We start from the raw sequence: 25,403 nt of genomic DNA, 5'->3' as shown, positions 1-25,403 counted from the left end.
CAATATAATCTTAAGATTATAAAAGTCAGGCACCTTCACCCTGACAATGTGCATATATGTGTGCACACTCATTTCCCCCAGTAAAACCAGACTTAGGTACACAAGGCAGTTAATGTTTTCTCTATGCCCAGCACTTCATACAATTTCTGGCACATTGTAAATGCTTAATGAATGTTAGTTGAGAGATAGAGAGAACAAGCACCTAGGCAGAATAGTGAGTAGCTAAACTGTCAGTCATGAAGCTCCAATTTAACCCCAATTTCACTCCCTTTACAAATGTGTTTATAATTTTGCACAGCTACTGTTTTATTTCCTCATACAGTGGAACTCCCTTATAACTTCCTCTCAGAGACTAGGACTAACATGTGTGCTATATGCCAAAAGTCTTCAGTATATGCAACATGTAAAACCCAAAGAATATTGGCAAGCAAGGAATGTGCCCTTAGATTCAGATTCCTCTACATCCACATTTCTGTGATTATACCTCTTCCTGTTTCTTTCCTGTGGGTTTTGCTCATTTCACCCATCTTATCTGTAAACTTCTCAGGAACAGGGAATACATTATTTGCTTCCCTTGTAAGACTCAAGGTGCCTAATACAGGACACAGACTGGAATCCTGGCACATATTATTAACAATTATTTTGCAAACTGGATTGTCATTTTAAAAAAAAATAAGGGGAGAGGGCATCTAACACAAAGTCAAATGCACATAGCTACACATCAGATATATGAAAGAAATTTTCTGTAGTTATTTTGTGTGTGTGTAAAATTAGAAATCATATCCTCCCCATGACTCATCAGAGATAAAAGAGGATAAATGAAATCTGTGTGTGAGGTACATGCAATCAGGCACCAGGACAGTATTAAGCAGCTTCAAAGGTTATTGCTATGTATCAGGCATTATAATATATTCTGGAGAAAACAGAAATGAGATAAGGTCTATGAAATTGGAAATCAGACTGGTGGACCTAGAGAGTCTAGAGGCTGTTAATTCTTATTCTTCTCTAAACTATCTCCTAGTTCTCCATACACTTCAACCACTTTGTTAGTGCTGATTCCTTTTCATCTATCCTCTAACAGCAGCATCAGCATTACCTGGGAACTTGTTCAAAAATGCAATTTTTCAAGCCCCAGTCCACACCTACATAATCAGAAACTACGGGGGTGGGACCCAGAAATCTGTGCTTTACCAAGGCTTCTGGCTATTTATTTTCTTTTTTTTTTTTTTGAGATGGAGTCTCACTCTGTCACCCAGGCTGGAGTGCAGTGGCCTAATTTTGGCTCACTGCAATGTCCGCCTCCTGGGTTCAAGTGATTCTCCTGCCTCAACCTCCTGAGTAGCTGGGATTACAGGTGTGTGCCACCACACCCAGCTAATTTTTGTATTTTTAGTAGAGACAGGGTTTCACCATGTTGGCCAGGCTAGTCTCAAACTCCTGACCTCAAGTGATCCACCCGCCTTAGCCTCCCAAAGTGCTGGCATTACAGGCATGAGCCACCACACCTGGCCCCCTCCAGCTCTTCCTAATGCATTTTCAAATTTTAGAACTACTACAGTTTGCATGTGTCCTCTATGTGTTAGAGGAGACTTGATTCCCCAATGCAACAGTAGTGAGTGGTGGAATCTTCAGTGATTAGGCCATGAAGACTCTTCTCCTGAATGAATTAATGCCAACAGAGTGGGAATAGGTTCACACTATGAGTTCAGCCCCATTCCCTCTCTCTCTCACCCATGTGATGTTGATGTCTTCTGCCATGTTATCACGCAGCAAGAAGGCCCTCACCAGATACTGGCACATTGATCTTTGACTTCCCAGCCTCCAGAACCATCAGGAAATAAATTTCTGTTCTTTATAAATTACCCAGCCTGTTCTTTATAAATTAAACTTAGATCAGTTCTTGTCTTAGTTTTGTGCTGCTATTATGAAACATAAAATATGAAATAGCAGCACAAAACAAAGACAATAACTGATCCAAGTTTAAATACTGATTTAAATGTCCAAAAGTTCCATTCATCATCTTTGCCAGTTCCCACTCTCCATTTTTCTGGGGTTGGGCCCTCATCTACTATCTCTACATCCATTACTACTACTAACAATAACAGCAACAGCTGCCATTTATTATATTAAGCATTTATAAGACAGGCATTGTGTTAATCACTGTGCACATAGTACCTTTCTTAATTTCCACTACAATTCTTTAATTCAGATAAGAAGCCTAGGCTTAGAGAAGTTAAATAACTTTCCCAAGGTCAGCCAACCAATAAAGAACATTGAACAGAGATCTGACCTGCTATCTTCCTAACTCCAAAGTCCACTAAGTTAACTACTATACTAACATGCATCCTAGAAGGTTGCTACTCCCATAACCTCAGCGGTCATCTATATTACAATTGTCCCTAACCATCTCATAAACTCTGAAGTAGAATTTCCAGTTACTTAGTAGATCTCTCTTTTTAAACTCCTCATAGAAACCTCAGAATTAACACTGCCATTATTTCTTCTCTCCTCTTCAAACCTGTCCCTCTCCCTGTAATTTCTAACTTAATGTCATCATAAGCAAACAGTTGCTCAAACTAGACATATTATCTTTGACTTCTCACTCTCCCTTACCTTTAGCTGGTCATAAATGTAAAGATTTTTAACGTCTAAAACTGTCTCCAAAATCGATCCATTCCCATTGTCCAACATTTCTCACCTACATTCTAGTCTCCCTGCCTCTCCACTCTAATGCAATCTGCACACGAACTGTCAACTTTCTGATTACTCTACCTTCTATGGCTCTCCACTGCCAATGAATGGAAGAAGTCTAGACTTTTTAGGATGAAGTAGAAGACCCCCTCATAATTTGGCTCCAAAAGTAGCTTCCTGCCTCATCACTTCTGCCATGCAATAAGAAGTGACTAGGCCTTCATGAATGGATTAATGCCATTACAGCAGGAATGGGTTCATAATCTCAGGAATGGGTTCTTGAGTTCAGCCCTCTTCCCTCTCTCTTGCCCACAAGAAACAACTCAAGATATTTCCAAAAGTGCCATTTAATTTTAATCTTCAGTAACTTTGCTTATGTTGGCCCCTCTGCCTGGAATGCTCTCTTCCTCCTCCACATGTGGCAAAATTTTATTTAACCCTCAGAGCTAAGCTCCATCCCCTTCTTTTCAGCATGTTCCCAATCAATTTTTTCTCCAGCCAAAGTGCTCTACTCCCCCAGCACATTATTCATTCCAAAAGTGATTTAATTTGTCACAGCATATAATGGTTAGTGGTTTATCTCTTCTGATGAACACTTAGTATGCTGAGGATATTCTGTGTCTTAACCACTTTGTCTTCCCAGAACCCAACAAAGTGTCTAGCCATAGCCAGCACCCAGTAAATATTTGCTGAGTTGTTAAATAATGCAACATTTGCAGTTGTAACTTTACACATCTTGGTTAGCTATTCAACTTCAGGTTTACACACTCAAAAGAATTTTCACATAACAGAAGATGTTATAAATAAAGATCAAGGGTTCAATATTCAGCAGCAGTGTCTTTAATTATTCAGAAATCTCTTTTGTCCATATTTTTAAGCATCGTTCATCAGAAAGTCTCCTTTCCCAACTAACATTTGTATTTTTTACAGGATCAGCAGTAAAGACAAACCTCAGAGAGATAATCCCAAGCAAAACTATGTCACTGAGAGTGACTGGATGACTACTGGTACATCATTTCAGTCAATTTCCAAAACAACGGCCCAAGTACATCAGGTAGATTTTAGAAATTGAGACATGCACCACTAACTACCTAAAATACATGCACATTAGTGAAGCATCAATTCCAATTAGTAATTGAAATCAAAAGTACATTAACAACCTGATATTGGTTCAAGAGTAATATCCTTTACTTTCAAGTAAGGATAACACTTATTCTTGTCAAAGACTATACTCTGATTAATACAACCTCTATCCCACCTTACAAGAAGGTTCTGTCTTGTTAACAGTGGAATGCTGATAAGCCCGCCTTAGTCCTTAACACTTTGCCTTCCCAACCTAAGCCAACTCTCTCCAGTATTCCCCTATAAGAGACGTTCTGCTCCAGTTACCAGACATAAAAGTCGTCTTGGTATATCCTCCAACAACCAAATTCACATTATTATTTCCTCAGTCCCTGGTTTATTTCTTAATTCAAATTTTACACTTCTTTCAGAGAGCAAGTCAAGTCTTACCTCTTTCAAAGAGTTCCCTAACTCAGCCGACACATCCTATCTTTTCTGATTTCCTACCACATTTATAGTCCTCAAAGAGCACTGGTTACATGCTACTTAACTTGGTTTTATAATTATTGTATATATCTCCTAGCTAGACTACTGCTCTCAAAGGAAAAAAAAAAGGTCTATGTCATTTTTCACTCCATAATCCTCCTCCCATACCTATCATGATACTGGGCAGAGGGAGGCACATTTATTAAGTACTTAATGGACTGAACTAAATGCTTTCTATATATAGATACACCACTTGAGCATAGTGTGCTATATAACAAACATCCATTGCATGCCTACTCTGTGGCAGGCACGTTTTTCCTATGTGTTAGACATAGGGCAAGGAGGAAAACACAGGTGACTCCTGTCCTAAAAGCTATTATAGTGCAAGGAGGAAGACACTTTGAATTCCGAGTAATCTAGTAAGTGTTACAAAGCAAGGTTATTACCGGTTCCAAGAGGTAACATACTTTATATATCCTCAGTTATGAAACGGAATCAAAGAATTTTAGACCTAAATGAGAACTCTGAACTTATTTTCCTCAATCCTCTTGCACCAAACATTACATTTCAGTACAGTCTATCTTTTCACTGGTTCTACACATTGCCTTAATCAACAGAAAGAAAAGACTGGCTTCTTCCCTGTCTCCAATACTCCTCGCTCCTAAGTAATGGTAACCACAACCCCCATACATCTACCCATTATAGAGTCCAGAGCGCTGAGAAGAGAGCACTGGGCTGAGGATAAGCTACACCTTTACACTCTGGGTTCTCCCATCATCAACACTTTCCAGCCCACACAGTGAAGAGAATCCCTATTTTCTGTCCAGAAAATAGCAACTTGTACTGCCTTTACGAAAAACAAACGAAACATGCTTCCATACTTCCTTGGACCTACTAATGACAAAAGCACAACACGGTTCTGGGAAATATAGCAAGATATTTGAGTCTATGAGGAAGTAACAAATGAGGATGCCTATCAGCACCTTGGTCTCAAACTCTGTAGCAACAATGTACTAAAACGCCAAGGAAACACATGCACATACGTGTGAAGTTACAAACTCTAGGCAACAGGTAGGCTGCCCCGGATATATACTGACAGGTCACCCTCCCTAGGACGTGGGTGTGTCTGACGCCGCACGCAGGCACTGCTTCACAACTCTCTCCATAACAACCAGCTCCTACTCAGAGGCTGGCCAGGACAGGGGAGATGAGGGCCCCAGCAGTCCCAAACTTTCCGAACCCCCACCCCAGGGTCACGGGTTTCGCCTCCTCTCAGTCCCAGGCAACGTCGTCTCAGACAGGATACCAGGCTGCTAGTGAACCTGCGCTGCTCCTGATTCGAACTCCTCTCTTTGGGAGGCTGGTAGAGCCACCCCGAACCCCCGAGACCTCTACTTCCTACTACACCTTCGTGGACTGCGAGCCTTCCCCGGCCCCGGCTACGCTCTCCAGAGCACCTGGGCCCAGGAACTGACCCTCGTCAGGCCCCGTCCCAGCTCCTTCCCCGCCCCCGGAAAAAGCGGCGGAGGGGCGGGGAGCGGTGCGCGCGGATACGGCGGGGGCGCGCGTCCCCGCGCCCCGGGTCCGCGCAGCAGGTGCGGCCAGGCCCCACCTCCCCTGCAAGGACCCGGCTACTCACCCCAACGATGTTCCTCTGCGACCTAGCAGACGGCACAGACGCCTCTTCCGCCTGCTCCGCACCCCCCTCTTCGCCACCGCCCCCTTCGCCGCTGCCGTGGCCGCCGTCCTCGCCGCCGCCCCGGCTGCCGCGGCGCGCGTCCGCTTTCACGCACTCCGCCGTGGCCGCGCACGCGCCACTGCGCGGTGGCGTCACTTAGCAACCGATCGATCGCCGGCTGCTGGGTCCCGGGGTGCAGGCCTCGAAAGTCGCCTGAGGCGGCTTTGGCGGCTTTTCCGCACCGGCTCTACCCGCTGCCCCTCCAGAGCAGGGGGCCCCAGGGTGTGGCTGCCCTGCCGGCACCTGGCTCCGGGGTAAGTCGCGTCACCGCACGTCACTGTATGGCGTCACCGGCGCGCGTCACTACGGATGGGAAGGTCCTGGGAGCCTGTGGAGTGACCTTGTCCGGACCGCCGCAGACCCTATCGGCCAGTTCTTGGAGGTGCAGGAATGTTCTCCAAGGAGTAGGACCGGAAAGGGCTGAGAGCGCGGTTAATGTCGAGGCTGCTAAGTGACGCTCGTTAACTTCGCAGCAGGGTGTGACTGGCCCAGCCTTGACTCTCAGTTTCCTCTGTATGTAAATGGGCATAATAATACCGGTCCAGCCTACGCTGGAGAATTGTGAGGTGAAAATGAAATAAGGTATGCAAAGGTACTTTGTAAGTATAAAGCCTATTGTGGCTCACGCCTGTAATCCCAACACTTTGGGAGGCCGAGGTGGGCGGATCGCTTGAGCTCAGGAGTTCGAGACCAGCCTGGGTAACATAGTGAAACCCCGTCTCTACAAAAAAGACAAAAACTAGATGGGCATGATGGCACGCGCCTGTAGTCACAGATACTCGGGAGGCTGAGGTGGGAGGATCGCTTGAACCTGGGGAGTTCAAGATTGCAGTGAACCGTGATCGCGCCGCTGCACTCCAGCCTCTGCAGTGAGAGCAAGACACTGTCTCAAAAAATAAATTTGTCTATCTAGATAGGTAAGAGTCGTAGAAATCCGAATGCAGGTCTGACTCTAGCTGATGTAGGAGAGTCAGTTATCCCCGGTGCTGGAGCAAGGTAGGGGACCACCCGTGCGGGTGTTGGAGGAGACAGATTGGGAAGGACTTAATTCCAGGCAAAGGCAGCTTCAGGAGTAAAAGTAGAAAGTGAAAATGGTCAGGAAAAGCAAGGCTTGGGGCAGGGAGACCCATTTTTAGGCCATTGCAGTACTCAGACAAGTGATAAGAACATTAAGGCATTGGCAGTGGGAATAGAGGAGGGGATAGATGTTAGCGCCATTAAGGTGGTAGAATTCACAGCACTGAGTGGGGATAAATGAGTAGGCCAGGTTCCTAGCATGAGTGCTGAGGTAGACAGTGGTAACATTTAGCAAGATGGCAAGCTACATGAGTCTTGATTATCCACAGGTGTCTAAGTTACTATTATAGATAGTGATGGTGACATTCCTTAGAAGGATGACCAGATATGTGGAGTATGGTGATGAGTTCAAATATGGATATGTTTGTTGGGGAAACATTTACTCTCCATTCACAATGTCTTCCTTCCATATGGAATGACATCTATTAGTGTAATACTCTCCTGGCTTCTCACTGTACCTGTCCCCAATTCACTCTTCCGTAGGGGAGTGACTTCCTGGTTGGTGAACTTAAATGGGAGAAACTAGACATGTGACATCTATCCCATTCTTTTTCTCTTAAAAGATAACAATCTTCAGGGAACTATCCTGATGTTCTTTTCCATTTTTCCTGGAGCAGGGCCTATGGGTAGGGACAAGGGTGCCTAGTCCAGGGCTACAAAGAAAGTATATGTATTTAATTCCAGAGTTTGGCATTAGGAAGCTGTCTGTCCACAGGTGATATTTAATACCAGCTTTGTCAGCTGTGTTACACAGAATAATGATCCCCCCACACACCAAAAAAAAAAAAAAAAAAGGATGACCACACCCTAATACTCAGAACCTGTGAATATGTTATATTACGTGGCAAAAGGGACTTTGCAGATATGACTAAATGATGCATCTAGAGAGATTATCCTGGATTGTCTGACTGGGCTGGAGGCAGGAGGGTCAGAGTCAGAGAAGATGTGATGGTGGAAGCAGAGGTCAGACAGATTTGAAGATGCTATACTGTTCGCTTTCAAGATGGACCCAAGGAATGCAAGCAAATTGTAGAAGCTGGAGAAGGCAAGGAAATGGATTCTTCTCTAGCACCCTAGGAACACAACCCTGCCAACACGTTGATTTTAGGACTTCTGACTTCTAGAACTGCAAGATAATAAACTTGTATGTTTTAAGGTACCAGGTTTGTGCTAACTTGTTACAACAGCAGTAGGAAACTAATACAGTCAGTAATAAAGATAATAGTTGGTTTCCTGCAGCTTTCTCTGTTACCTGGAAATGAAGGGTACAATTCAGCACCTTCAGAGACTATAGCAATATGACTGTGACCTGATGGAGGGAACCTCCACATCTGTAGAAAAATGTCCAATAAATACTCAAACTATACAGGTCTATGAATGAGGAAAAAGGTTGAGTTAAAATAGATTTGGAAGAAATAAATTTATAATTGGTAATTTAAGCCCGAGGCATGGATGAGATCAATCAGGGAGAAAATACAGAAGACATAATAAGGAGAGGCAAGGATAGGGCCCCTGGGGAGCACTAACTTTAAAAGGAGGTGCAGATGATCAGAAGCCCAAAAAGAAGTCTGAGGAGGAATGGCTAGAGAGAAAAGGAGAACTAGGTGAGCCTAATGCCTCTGAAGCCAAGCAAGCAAGATGGAGAGGGGTCAACACAGTCAGAGACCACAAATAGGCCCAGTATATCAAGAACTAGAAAGCATTCACTGGATTTAGCAACAGAAAAGTGGTTGGTAACCAACAATAGCAAACTTCAGTGGGATAGTGGAGATACATACTAAATCACTGAGATCTCAAAGGCAGACCAATGTAGTGGATTGCCCTCTGGACTGGTTTGATGGGAGTTTCGAGGTTCTAGTCTTGATTCTGGCCATTAACTAGCTAGATAACTTTGAACAAATCCCTCAGCTATTCCAGGCTTTGGTTTTCTCATCTGGCAAAGGATGGGATCAAGCTGAGTCTAATTTTCACATTAATTGCTAGATAATCCCCCAATTTTATTTTATTTTTGGTCATATTTGATTCAATACTTTTATTTCTTTTTATTTTTGAGACAGCGTCTTGCTCTGTTGCCCAGTCTGGAGTACAGTGGTGCAATCTTGGCTCACTGCAGCCTCAACCCCCGGGCTCAATCACCCCAATTTTATATCAGACTCACTTGCTTATAACAGTACACTTCAAATCCTTCTCAGACCATTTTTCAACCATTAAGAATCAGTATATTACGTGCCAGCTTCTGTCCTAGATACTATGGCTATGACACAGTTTTCAAGGAACTCACAGTTTGGAGAGACAGAAATACTAAGTACATAACTAGTTGTCATAGTTCTATTTAAAAAATAATAATAATAAGGCCAAGTGTGGTGGCTCATGCCTGTAATCCTAGCACTTTAGGAGGCAGAGGTGGGTGGATCACCTGAGGTCAGGAGTTCGAGACCAGCCTGACCAATATGATGAAAACCCGTCTCTAATGAAAATACAAAAATTAGCCGGGCATGGTGGCATGCCCCTGTCATCCCAGCTATTCGGGAGGCTGAGACAGGAGAATCGTTTGAATCCGGGAGGCAGAGGTTGCAGTGAGCCAAGATCACGCCATTGGACTCCAGCCTGGGCAACAAGAGTGAAATTCCGTCTCAAAAAAATAAATTAATTAAAAATTAAAAATAAAAATTTAAACTAATGAGGTAGACCTGGTTGTGGTGGCTCATGCCTGTAATCCCAACGCTTTGGAAGGCCAAGTCAAAATATCTGTTTTAGCAGATAGGGACAAAGTTTAAATAATTTGGCCGAGGTCATGGTAGACCAAGATTTAGACCCAGCACAAGCATCCTTTTTCCAAGAAGCCTTTCCTCAGGCCCTTAGTTGGTTTAAGTACCCTCTGTCTGTACTATTAGCATGTGCACACACATTTATTTTAGCATTGACTTTAATAATAAGGATGTTTACCGTGTACTAGTACCTGTACCTATGTTACCTATGTTTGTCTTGTAAGCATTAGTTCATTTAAGCCTCATAACTGCCCTTTGAAGTAGGTGATATTATTCACAATATTTTATAAAACAGGAAGCCAAGGCATAGAAAGGTTAAGTAATTACTCAAGGTACAATTAATAAGTGACAAAGCTGGGATTCAAATCCATGCTTTTAACCCCCAGGCTTCATACTGTGTACACTTTCCCTTGTACTGAGGAATTCTAGAAGGCATAGTTTACAGGTTGTTGTGTGTGATATCACTCTGTGTTCCTCATATGAACACAAGAGAATTGTCTCTCTGAGCCACGAGTCATGAAATATTTGGCTACCCTTGAGTAACTGATGTGTTTTCTCTTTATAGGCAATGTGAATTATATAACTGGCTGTTTTTCCCTTTTCACTTTGCCAAGAAGCTCTGAGTAAATTTGTTGGCTCAGCGTTTGTAAGTGGGTGAATTGCCCTGCATATCTGTATTCTATTGCTTTGAAATTTTTTAAAGAAAAATAATGTAAACTTTTCTTTCTTTTCCAAATTGTTGACAATGTACAATAATAATTTTTACAATTAGAAAAATAAACTTTGTTCTTAAAATAATGTTTGCAGCTTCAAATGATTTCTCATACTTTGACTCTGTGAATAAGAGCTGGTTTCAGGTTAAGTTGCATGAGTTAAATATAGAATCCAGGTTCATATAAAACCAAGACTTCTCTATGACCTGGAAAGTCCAGATCAATAGAATTGTTCAGACAGATCAAAAAATATTTTAAGTGGCATAAAATAGTTGTAGCCCTTCTTGTTTTTAACTTACGTCTAAGTAATTTGAAACCACTTTTAGGTTATTTGGACACATGCTCCCTTGCTTTAGAAATTAAAAAACCCATGATCTTCCTATATGCTGATGATATTTTATTATAATAAACTTGATAGCTGATCTTGCTGCTCACCATTTGTCAGAAAGAATGGATCAAGATCACCTGTTCCAAAACTGAAATAATTTTGGGGGGCACATGTCCTCAAATTTAATTGGCTTAGATCCAGCAACTAAATACCACATTAATTTATTTACTTAAGGGTATGTTTTGCAAGTAATTCTTCCAGGTAGATTTACTGGCCAGCCACTTTGCTAAAAGCCATATATTTCATGGGAGCATTAGTTAGGTTTTCCTACAGTCACAGTGAGCAACTGATCATTTCTTCTTTGAAAAATTTCAATCCAAATCTTGATCATTCTCCAACAGAGCATTCTAAAGCCTAAACGGCCCAGGCAGGTGGGTAAGTACTCTGAACTCAGCCCAGCAGATTGTTACCATGTGGTATGAGCATCCAAGGTTGCCAGATTTGAAAACTGTTGACCTCTAAATATTGGTAACTAATGGGAATTTTTTTTAAAGAAAAGAAAAACATGACGTGTCTGTGAGTTTGCAGACCTCTTGCTCTGTTGAATGGAACTTGATGGTCTTGAACACTGATTTTTTTCATATTTTTGAAGAGTTGTTTAAGGAAAATCCTGGGTTGCCTGCAGGGGCTCTGTCTGTTCACTACCATATGGAGAGGAATGTTCCTATTTAGGTGAGAATCTTAACGGGGTGACTCACTCTTCACAAAAGGCTGTCAGCCCTCTACCATCTGCTGATTAGATTACTGAATTCTAAACAGTGTATCTGCCTTTAGTCAGCCACACAATATTAGCTGGTCCATCAAGACACTGCATACCTGACCATATTGTCCTGAGCATACAAACAGAAATCTTCCCCACCCACAACCAGGAGTGTTTTCATGGCTTGTATTTTGAGTATTGTATCTTCTGCATATGTTAAGCAATTCTAGAAGAGACAACTCCACAGAGCCCACCAGTGCATTGTCTGGGCAAATAGGCAAAGCTTCCCCTCTGCCCTCTGAAAGTGTGCTGAAAGTGAACCGACAATATGCAGATCAGGAGAAAAGGGTATACAAATTTATTAATGTGCACAAGCACAGGGGAATCACAGGAGAATGATTATCCAGTAACACAATGAGGTCCAGATGCTTATATACCCTTCTTCATAAGAGAAGGAGAGATGGGGGAGATGTGGTAATTTTAAGGGACAGTAAGTTATTTTTAGGAATAAATGGCTCCAATGCTCAGGCAATGGTTAGTAAATGATTCTGGGAATTAAGTGGGAAGGGAAAAGGGATGATAGTTTGGTACAAAGTTTGGACTTTACGTGTGGTGTTTAATTTTCAGTCTCCCTCTGATGTGAGGTTTAATCTCTAGTTAATGAAATTTCAGGGAGGGATCAAAGGCAATTGTGTTTCTCTTTGGTGGGTCCAATTTATAGGTATATAAAGGAACTAAAGAACTTCATCCTGAGCTTTAGGAGAGATAAGATTGGAGATGGGGTGGGTGAAGGGGTGTCAGATTTTGAAGCTGCTTCTTTAGTACTTCAAAGTGCCATATATTGGGGCATCCTTTTCTAAGCTCCAATAGCTTTTACTATAGGATTGTTATTGTGCACTTGATCACATGAAAATTTCAGAGCTAGGTATCATGAAGTGCTTGGCTACTCTTGAATAACTGATTGTCCTGCTTACAGCAAGTGAATTGTGTAATTGGGTATGTGTTCCTTTTCACCTTGGCTGCCATTAAGCTCTGAGTCAAATGTGTGGCTCCATTTTAGTGCCTGAATAGAAACCTGTGGTCTGTATATCTGCATTCTAATTTGTTTTCTACTGGTACTGAACCTTGTACTTAAGTTTGGGTTTTCTCCTTCTCTGGTTTATCTATAATTTCTTTTCCTTTTTTATTTTATTTATTTATTTTTTTTTTTTTGGGACGGAGTCTAGTTCTGTCGCCCAGGCTGGAGTGCAGTGGCGCGATCTCGGCTCACTGCAAGCTCCACCTCCCGGGTTCACGCCATTCTCCTGGCTCAGCCTCCCGAGTAGCTGGGACTACAGGCGCCCACCACCGCGCCCGGCTAATTTTTTTTTTTTTTGTATTTTTAGTAGAGACGGGATTTCACTGTGATCTCGATCTCCTGACCTCGTGATCCGCCCGCCTCGGCCTCCCAAAGTGCTGGGATTACAGGCGTGAGCCACCGCGCCCGGCTTCTTTTCCTTTTTCTGAGACGAAGTCTCGCTCTGTTGCCTGGGCTGGAGTACAATGGCACGATCGCAGCTCACTGCATCCTCCGCCTGCTGGGTTCATGCAATTCTCCTGCCTCAGCCTCCCAAGTAACTGGGATTATAGGTTCACACCACCTCACCTGGTTAATTTTTTGTATTTTTAGTAGAGATAGGGTTTCACTATGTTGGCCAGACTGGTCTTGAACTCCTGACCTCGTCATCTGCCCACTTCAGCCTCCCAAAGTGCTGGGATTACAGGCGTAAGCCACCGCACCTGGCCGGTTTATAATTTTTTACATTCTGTTTGTAATTTCACTAGCTACTTCAAGTTGTTTGTGAAAAAACTAGGAAAATGAGTGGTAAATATGCTTATGATGACTATCTGATTCCTAGTCCCTTGCCCTCACTTCAGGCAAAAGTTAAAATTTATACACCTGGCCAGGCACGGTGACTCACACCTGTAATCCCAGCACTTTGGGAGGCCGAAGCAGGCAGATCAACTTGAGGCCAGGAGTTTGAGACCAGCCTGGCCAACATGATGAAACCCCGTCTCTACTAAAAATACAAAAATGAGCCAGGCATGGTGTGTGTACCTGTAATCCCAGCTACTTGGGAGGCTGAGGCACGAGAATTGCTTGAGCCTGGGAGGCAGAGGTTGCAGTGAGCTGAGATTGTGCCACTGCATTCCAGCCTGGTGACAAAGCAAGACTCTTCTCAAAAAAAAAAAAAAAACTTACACACCCTTCTTTGCTGATAAGAATATATCTTGTTTATGAGTTCTCCAGCATTTTACATAAGATAAATAGAGCTAAAACAATGAATTGTCTTTTAATGTTATTGCAACTCTACAGTATGTCATTCTCTTAACTTTGCTTTTTTTTTTTTTTTTTCCTGAGGGAGATGGATAGGTAAAGTAATGGTTGACAAGCATAAGTGGGAAGCTTCAAGTCCCAGGTTCTCCCATCAAATCATTTTCTCACAATCTCGCTCAGTATTCTCTTCTAGTAGGCCAGAATTTGAAGGATTAGCTCTCTATATATCTAATCTAAATCCTACTCCTTGTTTTAAACTCTTTTTGATTTCAAATATTAATGATCTGGTAATATTCACTAGTGTATCTATTTCCACGTACTTTCTTTAACTGAAGGTACATGGAAGATTCTAAAGCAGGATTCATTGTTCTCTTAATACATCTTTTATATTTGTTAAGCTGAAGGCAGAAAGGTAACTGAGTGCTATGACTATTCTTAGGCATTGTCATCAACACCAATGTGTCTATGATTTAATATTTTAATACTGTACTTATCTTGAAAATTGGACAGTAAAGGTGCTTTGTAAATGTAAGGTAAACATTTCAAATATACTATAATTTTTGTAGTTGTATATTTGTATTTTTTCATTGCTTAATATACCCAGAACCAAAACAAACAACAACAAAACAAACAAACAAAAAACCACACAAAAATAGCCTAGGCTATTTCCTACTTCAGTTTTCATTTACTTGGCTATTTTGTGCCAGGCACAGAGGGGATACAGAGATGGAAGATACAGTTTCTGATCTAAAGGAGCTAACAGTCTAGAACTGCACTGTCCAGTATGGTAGCCTCTAGTCACATGCGGCCATTTTAATTTAAATTAAAAATCCAGTTTCTCAGTCACACTAGCCACATTTCAAGAAGTTAATAGTGGGCAGGCACTGTGGCTCACACCTGTAATCCCAGCACTTTGAGAAGCCGAGGCCATAGGGTTGCTTAATCCCTGGAGTTTGAGACAAGCTTGCCAAAATAGTGAGACCCCCTGTCTGCAAAAGTAAATAAATAAATAAATAATAGTGGGGCACAGTAGTGTGTGCCTCTAGTCTAAGCTACTTGGAAGGTTGAAGTGGGAGACTCGCTTGAGCCCAGAAATTTGAGGCTGCAGTGAGCCGAGATCGCACCATCGCCCTCCAGCTCAACCAACAGAAGGAGACCCCATCTCAAAAAAAAAAAAAGAAAAAAAATTGTCAGTAGCTACTATATTGGACAGTGCATATACACAACATTTCTATTACTGCAGAAAGTACTTTTGGATTGTGTTGGTCTAAAAGTCGTATGAAAATCAGACACGCAAAGTAGGGCAAGGCAATTTCAAACAGAAAGATCTTGTGTGAAGTATGCATACGAATGACTTGGGGGGCATGTTGATTCCTACTGCCAGATATTCTCATTTAAGGGGTACCAGGAGAGCCTGTTTTTTAAAAAAATACCCCAGGTGATTCTGATGCATAAGGTGTGTGGACTACACAGAAAAATCATGTAGGGTAAGTGGCAATCGCCTACCAGAATGATTCTGAACTTCCCACTTAAATGGCATCTGGTGCTTAAGCCAATCTAATTTTGACTTAGCCAGATAAGAGTGCTGTGAGTACATCTGTACCTCAAGTGTTGTGGAGCATTTTGTACTCTTTTAGGTGTCTAAAGATTATAAGTGTCTTTGTCATGTACATTTTGAATACTTAAAAAGGATATGTTTCAGTCAGGATAGGCTAGGTTATGCAACAGTAAAAACCCCAAAAACATCAATGTATTTTTCCAAAAGGGAAAAAGAGAACTCTAGAGGATCTCACACTAACAATAGTCCAGAAAAGACAGACATCACTTCTCACAATTCATGTCAGAACTCAACACAGAACCAACCCTAATGAAGCCAGAACGTGCAGTCCTACCATGTGTTCAAAAGAGAAACAGAACCAAATAAGGGTGAGCAGCACCCATGATTACCACAGTGATGGTAAAGGAAATAATGGTGATTGTGCTGCAAGACAGATGAGACCCCCAGACACATATAGTGGTGGTGAATGGCAGAGATGTGTAGGACTAGGATGAGTTTTAGAGAAATTCTTGGCTGAGAGAAAGAAGCCAAGATGAAATGACGAAGAACTGAAGGTTGAGTTAGAGTGTTCTGTAGACAAACACCCTTGACTACCTCTCTCTTTAAAAGAAAAGCTTGGCCGGGCGCGGTGGCTCAAGCCTGTAATCCCAGCACTTTGGGAGGCCGAGGCGGGTGGATCACGAGGTCAGGAGATCAAGACTATCCTGGCTAACACGGTGAAACCCCGTCTCTACTAAAAATACAAAAAACTAGCCGGGCGTGGTAGCGGGCGCCTGTAGTCCCAGCTACTTGGGAGGCTGAGGCGGGAGAATGGCGTGAACCCGGGAGGCGGAGCTTGCAGTGAGCTGAGATCATGCCACTGCACTCCAGCCTGGGAGACACAGCGAGACTCCGTCTCAAAAAAAAAAAAAAAGAAAAGAAAAAAGAAAAGCTTGATCCTGAAAGGGATCTTAATCCAAGGTTTTGGGTTTTGTTTTGTTTTTTTTGTTTTTGTTTTTTGTTTTTTGTTTTTTGAGACAGGGTCTCGCTGTGTCACCCAGGTCAGAGTGCAGTAGTGCAATCACAGCTCACTGCAACCTCAACCCTCTGGGCTCAAGCAATCCTCCTGCCTCAGCCTCCCAAGTAGCTGGGACTGCAGGCATGCACCACTGTGCCCGGCTAATTTCTTTTAAATTATTATTTGTAGAGATGAAGTCTCATTCTGTTGCCCAGGCTCGTCTGGAACTCCTGGGCTCCTGCCTCTGCCTCCCAAAGTGCTGAGATGATAAGCGTGAGCCACCATGCCCAGCCTGAAGCTCTGGGTTCTTGAAAGGGTGATGTAAAAGATTATGATATAGGCAAAGGGGCACATCTGTAAGCTGACAGTACTATGTCAGAGAAGTATCAAAGAGCCAGCAGTCTCAGAAGAGTCCTACTTCTGTCTAATCTGGGGAGAAGAATGTTCAGTCCATTGCTACCTGAAGGGCCCCAGGCAGTAGACCCTGGTGTAGAGGGAGAAAAGTAGCTCTAGGAGAAGCCATTTAATTCCACTGATAGCAGGAGTCAGCTATTCTGGGTTTTGATGTTTTTGTCTGTTTGCTTGTTTCTTTTGGTCTTGACTTACTTTCTTCAAGCTATTGAATGCCCCTATGTATGACTATGATTCTTCTAATGTCTGCACACATCAGTGTGTGTATCTAAACTGTATAACTCATAAATATTCAGTGACTCACCTTGTAAAAGATTTCACTCTCTTGCTGTAATGAAGCAAAATCATGTGAACACTAATTTTGGTCAGTGAAATGTAAATGAAACTAATGTGTACTAGTTCTAGCTGAAGCTTCTATGCTCTCTGTTCCTCTACCAAGATGCCAAACAGTGTTCCAGAACAAAAACTGTGCCATTGATTGTAGCTGAGACCCTCAGTGGCTTGTGTAGTGTGAGGAGAAATAAATCCTTGTTGTTGTAAGCCACTGATTTGGGAGATCATTGTTACTGTAGCATAACCTAGCCCATACTAACCAATATTATGTGGATTCTGTCACCATCTGTGCAGATTACACCATTGAGATCCATCAGGCAATCGTGAATTAGAATGAAAAATAAAGGAGAAATGTATGTTCCAAAAGACTGTTTTATAATGATAAAAAGCTAAATGAAGAAGATATAATTGAGCCAGGCACAGTGGCTCACGCCTGTAATCCCAGCACTTTGGAAGGCCAAGGTGGGCAGATCACCTGAGCTCAGGAGTTGGAGACCAGCCTGGCCAACATGGAGAAACCTCGTCTCTACTAAAAATACAAAAATTAGCCAGGCATGGTGGCACATGCCTGTAATCCCAGCTACTTGGGAGGCTTAGGCTGGAGAATTGCTTGAACCCAGGAGGTAGAGGTTTTGGTGAGCCAAGATCGTGCTATTGCACTCCAGCCTGGGCAACAACAGTGAAAATGCAACTCAAAAATAAAAATAAAAAATAAAGATAATTGTTATAACTCTCTGTACATCAAGCAGCTTAGTAGCAAACTACATAAGGCAAATCCTTTTTAAAAATACAAGGAGATTTTCATAAAACTATAATTTTATTAGGAGGCTTTAATACGTGTTTCTAAACTTTGATGTACCAAATGACTAATAATAATAACAGGGCTATGGAGGATTTTAATTAAACCCTCAACGAGCCTGATATAATAGTTTTAAATAGAACTTAGTATCCTATAATAGAAAATACCACTATTCTTGTCCAAGGAACATTCACAAAAATCAATCATATGCTTGTTCACAAAGTAAATTTTAAAACAGTAAACTTCAAAAAGAAGAAATGATGCAGTGTATGTTCTCTAGTCACAATGAAATTAGAATTAATATTAAAAGATTGCAAAATAAAAATTATCTTCTTGAGATAGAAGAAATATAAACTGCCATTACTTTCTTTTAACTTTTAGGTTTGGGGGTACATGTGAAAGTTTGTTACATCGGTAAACTTGTCTCAAAGGGGTTTGTTGTACAGATTATTTCATCACCCGGTTATTAAGCCCAACACCCAATAGTTATCTTTTCTGATCCTATTTTTTTAATTATAGAAGAATGGCAATGGACACTTTATATATAAAAAGCTGTCTTGTGTAACCAAAACAATTCTCAGAGGGAAAAAATAATAAATGAACTTTTGAGACCAGGCATGGTGGCTCATGCCTGTAATCCCAGCACTTTGGGAGGCCAAGGCTGGTGGATCACCTGAGGTCAGGAGTTAGAGACCAGCCTGGCCAACATGGTGAAACCCTGTCTCTACTAGAAATACAAAAAAAAAAAAAAAAAAAATCAGCCAGCCTGGTGGTACATGCCTGTATCCCAGCTATTTGAGAGGCTAAGGCACGAGAATCATTTGAACTCGGGAGGCAGAGGTTGCAGTCAGCCAAGATCATGCCACTGCACTCCAGCCTGGGCAACAGAGGGAGACTCCATTAAATATATATATATATATGTACTTTTGATATTTTTAAAAAATTGTAAAGAAATGAATTAATCATTCCACTTAGAAAAAAGAAGGGAGGCCGGACGCAGTGGCTCACGCCTGTAATCCCAGCACTTTGGGAGGCCAAGGAGGGCAGTCACCTGAGCTCAGGAGTTCAAGACCAGCCTGGACAACATGGTGAAACCCCGTCTCTACTAAAAATACAAAAAATTAGCCAGGCATGGTGGTGCATTCCTGTAACCCAGCTACTCAGGAGGCTGAGGCAGGAGAATCGCTTGAACCCGGGAGGCAGAGGTTGCAGTGAGCCGAGATCGCGCCACTGTACTCCAGCCTGGGTGACAGAGTGAGACTTTGTCTCAAAAAAGAAAAAAAAAAAAAAAGGGAAACTGAGAAACTGGGGATGGAGGTGGATATAGAAGTGTACCGGTTAGTTATGGCTACAAAAATGCTGCATAATAAACACACACAATCTCACTGGCATACAGCGATAAGCATTTATTTCTTGCTCATGCAGATCAGCTAAGATCACTGTGCTTCAGACTGTGGAATACTCTCTGGAGTCCAGGTGGGAAGGGCAGTGGCTCACTGGAGCATGGTTTTCTCATGGTGACAGCAGCAGCATAAGAACACAAGCCTGCCACAGAAACATGTCGGGTCTCTGCCCAGGTCACATCTGCTAACATCCTCAGATCCTACCACTCTCCTTCTCACTCACTCCGCTGTAATAGATTTGGCCTCTTTGCTCTTCCCTCTGCCCAGAGTGCCCTCCCCTCTGCCCAGAGTGCCCTCCCCTAGCATATTCATTCCCATTGGTTAACTACCTCACTTCAGGTTTCAGCGTCAATAGCTTTTGTCAGTGAGGTCTTTTTCCGAGCAACCTGTATAAAACAGCAACTTTACCTGTATTCCATCTTTCTCCATAGCAGCAACTATCAACATGCAACTTACATCTACATACATACATGTATACTTGCTTATTATTTATTGGCTTCTCCACTAGAATGTAAGCTCTGGGAGTTTAGCATTTTGATTTGCTCACTGCTGTTTCCCCAGCACCTTTAGCAGTAACTGGCAAATAGTAGAACCTACATACAAACGTATTAAATGAATAAGTGAGAAACCATTTCATACCAATCAGATTGTAAAAAAGTAAAGTTTGATCCCTCCTGTTGTTAAGTTTGTGGAGCAACTTAACTCTTCAACACCGCTAGTAGACATGTATACTACGATAGTACAATCAGTGTTTCAGAGACTGCTCATTTACTTCCAGTATCAATTCTCCCTTTCTCCCTTAGTAATAGAATCCACTATTTTTTGTAGAGCATTCAACCACCCAGAATAAAGATGACACATCCCAGTCTCTCTTGCAGCTAGGTGTGATCAGGTGACTAAGTGCTGGCCAACAGTATATACTTGGAAGTCTTTCTTCTCCTCTTCTCCCTTCTTGCTGGCTGGAATGTGTATGTAATGAGTGAAGTTTGAACATCCATACTGCACTGTAAGATGAAGGCCACATGCTAACAATGGTGGAGTAGCAAGAGAGAAGTCTCCTGGATCCCTGATGATTTTGTGAAGCCACCACTCCACCCTTGCACTGCCTAGCTCTGGATTTATTTTATGTAAGTGATAAATGTTTTGCTATTTTTAAACCCACTGTTATTTTGGACTTAGTATCACTTGCAACTACACCTAATCTTAATAGATAAATCACTTTGGAGAATAATTTGATGTATCTAATGAAGTTGAAGATGGCATGTGCCAGGACCCAGAAATTTCAATCCTAGGTATAACTCCTAGAAATAGTTCTCCCAGCAGGGCACGGTGGCTCACATCTGTAAACCCAACACTTTGGGAGGCCAAGGCAGGCGGATCACCTGAGGTCAGGAGTTCGAGACCAGCCTGACCAACATGGAGAAACCCATCTCTACTAAAAATACAAAATTAGCCAGGTGTGGTGGTGCATGCCTGTAATATCACCTACTCGGGAGACTGAGGCCACAGAATTGCTTGAACCCAGAAAGTGGAGGTTGTGGGGTGAGCTGAGATTGCGCCATTGCACTCCAGCCTGGGTGACAAGAGTGAAACTCCTTCTCAAAAAAAAAAAAAGAAAGAAAAAAGAAATAGTTCTCCCTTATCTATTGATGGAGACACGTACAAGCATATTCATAGTAGTGTTGCTTCTAATAAGAAAAATATGAAAGGCCAGGTGCGGTGACTCACGCCTGTTGGGAGGCCAAGGCAGGCGGATTTCCTGAGGTCAGAAGTTCGAGACCAGTCTGGCCAACATGGTGAAACCCCATCTCTACTAAAGATACAAAAATCAACCAGGCGTGGTGGTGGTTGCCTGTAATCCCAGCTACTCGGGAGGCTGAGGCTGGAGAATCGCTTGAGCCCAGGGGACAGAGGTTGCAGTGAGCTGAGATCGTGCCACTGCACTCCAGCCTGGCCGACAGCATGAGACTCTGTCTTGAAAAAAAAAAGAAAAAGAAAAAAAAAAGGAAAGTCTTTAATATCTAGAAACAGAAGAATGGATAAATAGTGGTATTTACAAAATAAAACAGTATACAACAGGGGATATGAATTAACTAGCATATATATATCAACACAGATTAACCTCAATATAATGTTGAGTTTTAAGAAGCAAGCTGTACATTATATTTTTGCATATGTTTTTTAAAAAGCAAAAGAATATTATATATTTGCTAAGACGAGAACACTCTTCATCTTGCTCCTAACCAAAAGTGATCCTCTTGGCTGGGCGCTGTGGCTCACACCTGTTATCCTAGCTCTTCGGGAGGCTGAGGTGGGCTGATCGCCTGAGTCCGGGAGTTTGAGATCAGCCTGGGCAATATGGTGAAACCCCACCTTTACTAAAAATACAAAACATTAGCCATATATGGTGGCATGTGCCTGTACTCCCAAATACTTGGGAAGGTGAGGTGGGAATTTGGGAAGTCAAGGCTTCCCTGAATTTGGGAAGTCAAGGCTGCAGTGAGCAGAGATTATGCCACTGCACTCCAGTCTGGGCAACGAGAGTAAGACCCTGTCTCAAAAAATGAAACAAAAGTGTTCCTCTTACTCGTTTTATTTTCCCCCATTTATAATTGTTTCCTTAAATTTTTTTTTTGTTTTGTTTTGTTTTTGTTTTTGAGACAGGATCTCACTCTGTTGCTCAGACTGGAGTGCAGTGGCACGATCTCAGCTCACATCAACCTCCACCTCCGAGACTCAAGCAATTCTCCTGCCTCAGTCTCCCGAATAGCTGGGATTACAGGCATGGACCCCTACCACCTGGCTAATTTGTATATTTTTAGTAGAGACAGGGTTTCACCATGTTGGCCAGGCTGATCTTGAACTCCTGACCTCAAATGATCCACCCACCTCAACCTCCCAAAGTGCTGGGATTACAGGCGTGAGCCACCGCACCTGGTCAACCTTTTGTTTTTAATTGAAGTCTAACATATATACAGTAAAGTGTACAAATAATCATTATGCAGCTTCTTGGATTCTCACAAAGCAAGCCCAGGCCAAGAAATAGAACATTGCCAGCACCCCAGATAGCTTATTATTACTATTATTATTATTATTTTATTTTTATTTTTACTTGTTGAGACAGGGTCTTGCTATGTCACCCAGGCTGGAGTGCATTGATGTGATCATGGCTCACTGCAGGCTTAACCTTTCAGGCCCAAGTAATCCTCCCATCGCGGCCTCCCAAGTAGCTAGGACCACTGGCATACACCACCAAGCCCAGCTAATTTTTTAATTTTTTTGTAGAGATGAGGTCTCACGATGTTGCCCAGGCTGGTCTCCAACTCCTGGGCTCAAGGGATTCTCCTGCCTCGGCCTTGCAAAGTGCTGAGATCACAGCCATGAACCACACTGCACCTGGCCTTACCAGGTAGCCCCTGTGATACTGAAGAAAAGGATTTTGTTCAGTCGCTAGAGGAGAGTCATTCTGTTTGTGTCTCCTGCCAGATGAAAATCAAGAAGCATCTATCCCTACTTGTAACTAACAACCATCCTCAAACCAAGAGGAATACCAGCTGTAGGATGAAAAAAACAATACTGGAGTTCAGAGTAAAGAGATAGAAAGAGCCTGACACCTTTTGATGACATTATTATTTGAACTGTGTCAACCAAAACTGAAATGAACTTTCCCTCTGTACCCCAATTACATGAGCTTTTAATTTCTTCATTATTAAATCTGATTGAATTGGTTTTTCTGTTTCTTGCAACCAAAAGCATTCAATCTGATACAAATCGGTTAAAATCTATCATTATTTTATTTCATTGATTTATGTCAGAACTTGAAATAGCTAACATGTCTTTCTTTTTAATTTTATTCAAAATTCACCAAGCCAGATATTCTTTTCTTTCCTTTGATGACTATTATTAGAGAAATAATAATAGATAATGCTGTTTATTACATGCCTGAAACTATTCTAAGCATTTTTACATCTATTAACTCATTTCACGTCTTCAACAATCCCATGAGATATAGAATATTATGGTGATTACACCATTATACAGATGAGGTTTAACCCCAGCCCATTTCCAGAAAGGAAAATGTGAGAATACTCTAGTACATTACAGTACAGTAGCCACTAGCCACCAACTGTGGCTATTGAGCACTTGAAATGTGGTCTAAGTATAGTGCTGTATGCACCAGATTTCAAAGAGTTTGTATAAACAAAAGAGTATAAAATATCTCATTAATAAGTATATCATAATGACTATCCATTGAATATGTGTGTGTGTGTGTGTGTGTGTGTGTGTATATAATTTTTTTTTTTTGAGACGGAGTCTCGCTCTATTGCCCGGGTTTGAGTGCAGTGGTGTGATCTTGGCTCACTACAACCTCTGACTCCCGGGCTCATACGATTCTCCTGCCTCAGCCTCCCGAGTAACTGGGACTACAGGAGTGCACCAGCACGCCCAGCTAATGTTTGTATTTTTAGTACAGATGGGGTTTCATCATGTTGACCTTGAATGTTGGTCTTGAACTCCTGACCTCAGTGATCCACCCACCTCAGCCTCCCAAAGTGCTGGGATTACAGGTATAAGCCACCATGCCTGACCTGTTAAAAATATTTATGATATATTCTGTTAAAGCATATTAAATTAATTTTACTTTTTTTCTTTTAAGAGACAGGGTGTCATCAGGCCTCCCAGTTGAAGTTTATTGGCACAATCATAGCTCACTGCAGCCTTGACCTCCTGGGCTCCAGTGATCCTCCCACCTCAGTCTTCGAAGTAGCTGGTGCTTCAGGTGTGCACCACCACTCCTGGATAATTTTTTTTAATATTATGTAGAGATAAGGTCTTGCTATGTTGCCTATGCTGGGCACAAACTCTTGACCTCAAGTGATCCTCTCACCCTGGCCTCTCAGAGTGCTGGGATTACAGGCAGGAGCCACCATGCTTGGTGTACTTGTTTCTTTTTATATTTTTATGTGACTCCTAGAAAAGATGTTTAATTCTCTACATGTGGCTTGTGTTGCCTTTCTATTGGACAGCGCTACTCCAGTGTGGTGGTTCTCACAGTGTGGTCCTGGACCAGCGGCATCAGCATCACTTAGGAACTTGTTGGAAATGCAAGTTTCTGCTAAATCAGAAACTCTCAATCAAAGATCTTCTGAATCATGCCTGCTGAATCGGAAACTCTTGGGGTGAGGCCCAGGAATCTGTGTTTTAACAAGCCCTTCCTGTGATTTTTTTTTTCTTCTAACAACTGTGAGATATAAGTTGCTTGTTTAAAATGTGCAGTTTGGGCCGGGCGCGGTGGCTCACGCCTGTAATCCCAGCACTTTGGGAGGCCGAGGCGGGTGGATCACGAGGTCAGGAGATCGAGACCATCCTGGCTAACACGGTGAAACCCCGTCTCTACTAAAAAATACAAAAAATTAGCTGGGCGTGGTGGCGGGCGCCTGTAGTCCCAGCTACTCGGGAGGCTGAGGCAGGAGAATGGCGTGAACCCGGAGGCGGAGCTTGCAGTGAGCGGAGATCGCGCCACTGCACTCCAGCCTGGGCGACAGAGCCAGATTCCACCTCAAAAAAAAAAAAAAAAAAAAAAACAGTTTAGTGGTTTTTAGTATTTCAGAGAGTTGTGCAATCATCACCACAAAAAGCAATCTCATTCCTGCTGTCAGTATTCCTCATCCCCCATACCACCATCCCCATCCCCAGGCAACACCTAATCTGCTTTCTGTCTCTACAGATTTGCCTATTCTAGACATTTCATAGAAACGGAATCATACACCATGCAGTCCTTTGTGGCACCTTTCACTAAGCATAATGTTTTCCTCTGTAAATTATTATACGCTAAAGTCTGAGAACTGCTGTCCTAGGGTAGAAATGGAAAGGAAGTAGAGAGAGTGTGAAAAACTAAGAGTATGAAAAAAGAGGAATGCCCCTGATCATGAGATAGAGAAAATGAATGACACCAGAAGGA

At 42.3% G+C, this 25,403-nt stretch overlaps 1 protein-coding gene and 1 long non-coding RNA gene across 6 annotated transcripts in view; one reads left to right on the top strand and one right to left on the bottom strand.

Annotated features, from left to right (window-relative positions):
- Positions 1–6,032, bottom strand: part of BTBD9 (BTB domain containing 9) — a 481,979-nt gene extending 475,947 nt beyond the window's left edge. For 3 of the 5 annotated variants that reach the window (XM_078000050.1, XM_015136280.3, XM_028847607.2), the window contains exon 1: positions 5,879–6,032. The gene's annotated coding sequence lies outside the window, so the exon portion shown is untranslated. Of the gene's footprint in view, positions 1–5,646; positions 5,747–5,878 lie in introns of those variants that run through there. The other 2 variants (XM_078000053.1, XM_078000051.1) reach the window with 2 other exon arrangements.
- Positions 6,033–6,062: 30 nt separating this feature from the next.
- LOC144340370 (uncharacterized) overlaps positions 6,063–25,403 on the top strand; it is a 47,619-nt gene continuing 28,278 nt past the window's right edge. Inside the window, exons 1-3 of the long non-coding RNA XR_013416436.1 lie at positions 6,063–6,559; positions 20,320–20,568; positions 24,469–24,621. This is a non-coding gene — a long non-coding RNA (uncharacterized LOC144340370). The remainder of the gene's footprint in view (positions 6,560–20,319; positions 20,569–24,468; positions 24,622–25,403) is intronic.

The sequence above is a fragment of the Macaca mulatta genome, chromosome 4, assembly GCF_049350105.2.
Source record: "Macaca mulatta isolate MMU2019108-1 chromosome 4, T2T-MMU8v2.0, whole genome shotgun sequence".
Lineage (NCBI taxonomy): Eukaryota > Metazoa > Chordata > Mammalia > Primates > Cercopithecidae > Macaca > Macaca mulatta.
The sequence above is the reverse complement of the archived record's forward strand: the minus strand, read 5'-3'. Positions and strand labels throughout refer to the sequence as shown.